The sequence below is a fragment of the Coenobita brevimanus genome, chromosome 44 (assembly GCF_032717465.1).
Source record: "Coenobita brevimanus isolate Jiangsu-jjx chromosome 44, ASM3271746v2, whole genome shotgun sequence".
NCBI lineage: Eukaryota > Metazoa > Arthropoda > Malacostraca > Decapoda > Coenobitidae > Coenobita > Coenobita brevimanus.
The window spans coordinates 4,318,848-4,323,518 of record NC_136997.1 but is presented as its reverse complement, the minus strand read 5'-3'; the positions used below and the strand labels follow the sequence as shown (position 1 = coordinate 4,323,518).

Here is a 4,671-nt window from a genome sequence, read left to right as displayed (position 1 = left end):
AGTCACAGCCTTTTTCCACTCTGTTGGCACAGTTTCACTCATCCATGCCTTCTTATATGTCTCTAACAAGCAGTTCATTCCACACTCTCCACTACACTTAATCATCTCTGCATACACCTCATCAACCCCAGCTGCCTTTCAATTTTTCACCTGCTTCACAGCACTCTTCACCTGTGTGGTTGTCACGTCTACTGGCACTGCATTCCTTCTGTGCACATACCCCAAATCAATCATGTTTACAGCCACTTTACTCTCTCTATTCCCATTCATCAAGTTTTCAAAATATTCTTTCCATTTGGTCCTTACTCCATCCCCATGGGTTAATAATGTACCACCTGCATCCTTCACACCATCACATTTCTTTCCACTTTCGCTCCTACATTCGCGCACCTCTTTCCTGAATAACTTCCTATTTTCAGAGTACTTTGCATTGATTTTTCTTCCTAGATCATCATTTACCTCCTTCTTTTTCCCCTTCACTAGCCTTTTTATGTGCTTATTGCTCTCAGTATATTCAGTTCTTATTTCAACAGAACCCCTTTCCTGTAACCACTTTAGCCACTTTTTCCTCTTTTCCTACACCGCTTTCTTAACCTCATGATCTCACCATGCCCTACCATTCTTCTTTGTTGTTACTCTTGCTACACCACACACCGCTTTAGCATTCCTAACTAAGCAATCTCTATATGCATTCCACAAGCTGTCCAGATCCATTTCATTCCAATTCACTGATTTTAACTCCTCCTTTACTTTGATCCTGTAATCATCTACCATTTCTTTGATCCTCAACTTCTCAACTTCCAGCCTTTCTCCCTGACTGTTCCTCTCTCTCCTGATCCACCTCACTCCTCTCAGTTTGATCTTGCATACTACAATCATATGATCTGACAGGCCTCCACATCGTTCTCTCATGGCCCACGTATCAGCAACCATGCCCATCATCGATCTCTCTACGAGCACGTAATCAATGAGGCTTCTTTCAACACGATCCCCATTCCCTCTATACCCTGTACATTTCTGTGCATCTTTATGTTTGAAATACGAGTTACAAATGCACAACCTCCACTCCTGACACACATCCTTTAGTCGGTTCTCATTATCATTTTCTCCGTTTACTCCATAACAACCCATCATGTCATCCTCAGGACCATTGCCTACTCTTCCATTCATATCCCCCATTATGATCATTTTATACTTCCTGGGCATTTCTCCCACTACTTCATCCAACTCATCCCAACATCTGTCTTTCTCTCTCACTCCTGTCCTCAGACGGTGCATACGCTGCAATCAGTGCCACTTTCACCTTAAACTTGAACTTAACACACATACACCTCGAGCTGATACATTTGTAGTCTCTCATTCCACTCTACCACACCTCATTCATCAACAAAGCAACTCTTTCCTTGCATCTTCCTCTCTCATTCAGTCTCAATCTTACACATTTCATACCCTCCCACTCCTCCGCTTCACACCCTTTCATCTTCATTTCACAAAATCCCATCACGGCATATCTAGCATTCTTGAACACATTCACCACTTCCACCCTCTTGCTTTCCTCATTCACACCTCGCACATTCCACATGGACATGCGAATCTGCCCATTTGTTTGAGGCCCTGGGCAGGTATTGGGCCCTCCGAGGCTCTCCATAGCAACTGCCATGATTAAGTGATTTTGGATAGAGAAATCTATGAGACACTTAATCCATTCAAAAACAAGACAAAAATCGATAATACAATAATTCTTTTCTCGTGTGTTTAATACTATAGTCAGTTTTGTTTTACAACACTGTTAAATAATGTCAGTCTCAGGTCAAAATTATTAACATGATTAGCTGATTTACTGTTAACAAAGATGATGAATGACTTTCGAACACATATTTAGCTAACTGAATTGTGACGTTGCAGATGTGGTACTAAAAAACTAAAGATGACCAACGCTTCAAATACTGAATTAAAACAGCAGTCAGGAAGACCTACTTTGCAGATAAGTTTCGTGCAGAGACAAAAACTATGCTGGCATCCATAGGTCGGTCCCCTGGAGCAAATGGCAACTCAAGACCGTGCTACCAAGCTTCCGTTCAACACAAAGCAGACCGCACCACAACAATAGCCTTTCAGCAGATATTTACACTAAATTGCACGATACGATATTTGTCTTTGACTGTACTCAATTATTCAGAAAGGAATTAAAAAGCATCTTTTTTTGTTTTTATTTAGAAAGTGTCGAGATATAGACCTTTACCTCCTACCCATAAACAATGTTCAGCACACTGAAGGAGTCTTAGTTTGTTTTGTTCATTATATTGTCCCAGTGTGCATCAAGTGATGTTTTTTGCCTCCCTAGTTTCATTCTTTGGCGCGGCTCTATTTTATGGAAACAAGTTCATCATCATCATTGCCAGATGCCATGTATCCCAAACGGGGTGACCAAGGGCTTAGAGTTAATTGTTTTACAGGGAGGGGCACTAATCCTCCACCAACCCCACTTGACACGTAGGGAGAACGTTATGCCAACAGCATCTGGTGTTCCCAGGCAGTCACCCATCCAAGTACTAACCAGACCCAACGTTGCTTAACTTCGCTGATCTAACGGGAAGCGGTGTACTCAACGTGGTATGGCCGTTCACTTTATTTTTCTTTTTTCTCGTGTGAAATAAAATATTGAAATATTCTTTTTACGAGCTACCGATTCCATGGAGACTTCAAAGAAACACACCAAAGATATATAGTTTTTAAAAAGTCCATCACACCGATCACAATGCATCCTGAGTTGTATGCTGTTCTGGTCCATCGCTCTCTGCATATAGCCCAACACTCTTCTTATATCAAATATATTTACCATAGGGGGCTTACTGACCCCCCCCCCCTTTCCCATGCCTGCGAATCGATACTTTTGAAGGTGATGACTCCCCAACCCCCACCCCCTCGGAAATACTGTACACTGCCCTGTTTCGAACACTGGCAATAATCACAGCATTGAAAAAGCAAAAAAAGGATGCGGGCAGGTCATGTCCTTCGTATTAATATAGCAGATGGACAACCAAGGAAAATGAGTGACAACCCAGAGAAAGAATAGCGACACAGAACAAGTTGGTGATGTGAACTTTGGAGATTTGCTTGCCTGACTGGAACAATCTGTCAGACAATATGTCAGAGTGAAAAAAGAAGTAAAAGGCCTTTCTTCTGCCGCAGACTGCTAGGGCAGTTGTTGATGATGATGATGATAATGGTGATGATTCAAATTTGGAACAAAATAACGTATATAGCCAGTCAGCAGTTTTAGTTTACCATAGAAACAGCGTAATAATCTAGTTTTCATTCTTTGCTACAATGGAAAGTTCGCGCTCTTTGGTTAATACATGACTAACTCTTACAAAGAAAAGAATCAGCACTATGATAAATATCCTGACGTGAGACACACCTATGGCAAGCACCCCACCCACACCCGCCGCTGTGATGTGGCCGTCGCCCGCATTTGCCTGGGGTATCGCTCCCCAGGGGAAATCACCGGACAACCGACCGCCAGCAGACCATGTAAACAATCCAATGGATGATTCATTATCCCATCATATCGTTAACTGCCCAGTTATTGCCTCCTTCAGACCCCCTGGACGCATGTTTTCTGCTTTGTGTACCTACTTAATCATACTTCTTGATGTACTCGAAGACATTCTCACGCTTCACCCCAACATCCTTTCATTGTAATGCACTGGCAATAAGACAGTGATCGGGCATTTTGGTGTGTGTGTGTGTGTGTGTGTGTGTGTGTGTGTGTGTGTGTGTGTGTGTGTGTGTGTGTGTGTTGTCCACGCACACGTGCACACATGCACACATCAGGTGCATGTGCTTGTATTGTCCCAGTGCTGGGATTTTGAATCGAGGTAATTTTCTAATGCATATTGTATTTTTTTTTCTATCTACCTACCTGTGGATGTGACTATGTATATGTATCTACTTAGGGTGTATGTGTATATATATGTCTCCCTGTCTATGTATATATGAATATATCATATATGTGCATGTTGCACATGTATATGTACGCACACTTGTACACATACCCATATCTCTATACATGCGTACTTATCCTGGACATGCAGTATGTGTGTGGCTACATGTGCGTGAATATATACATATATGTATAGATCTATACGTACATGTATGTATGCATATGTGCCTCTCGCTGCATATGTATGTCCATACGTGTGTATCTATGTACCACCTCACTCATATTAAAAACATGTAATGATAATTACTGTGACAACTTTATACCATGTGTATATCACTGTATGTCTTTGTTCATTATTGTGCTTGTAATGATAATTACTTCTGTACCTTCTATGTCCTATGATACCGATTTTGTTTTCCTCATACACCCCTCCTTGCTTGACCTTCAGGGACAGTGTTCCCCAGAGTGTTGGGGCTTGTACTGAATGGTAAATAAAAATCCTAAATTAAAAAAATAAAGAAACAGTTAATTTGTATTAAAACAACGGGAGGTCATTAAACATCTGGTAGTGAAAACTATCTCTTATAATTAATTCAGTTAATGTCAGCTAGGTATACAACTGCGCCCAAAGCTGATCTGAAAGTGATCCCGGTGTACTTCAGGCTAAAGCTTCCATACTGCAGCCCATCACCCTCCTTTAGGAGTAAGGAGCCGAGGGATGTTTG

The 4,671-nt window shown here is 41.6% G+C and overlaps 1 non-coding gene across 1 annotated transcript; it reads right to left on the bottom strand.

Annotated features, from left to right (window-relative positions):
* Positions 1-2,508: 2,508 nt before the first annotated feature.
* On the bottom strand, positions 2,509-2,627 carry LOC145398243 (5S ribosomal RNA). The gene has a single exon (XR_013897095.1). It is a non-coding gene; the product is annotated as a 5S ribosomal RNA (ribosomal RNA).
* Between the last annotated feature and the right edge of the window lie 2,044 nt (positions 2,628-4,671).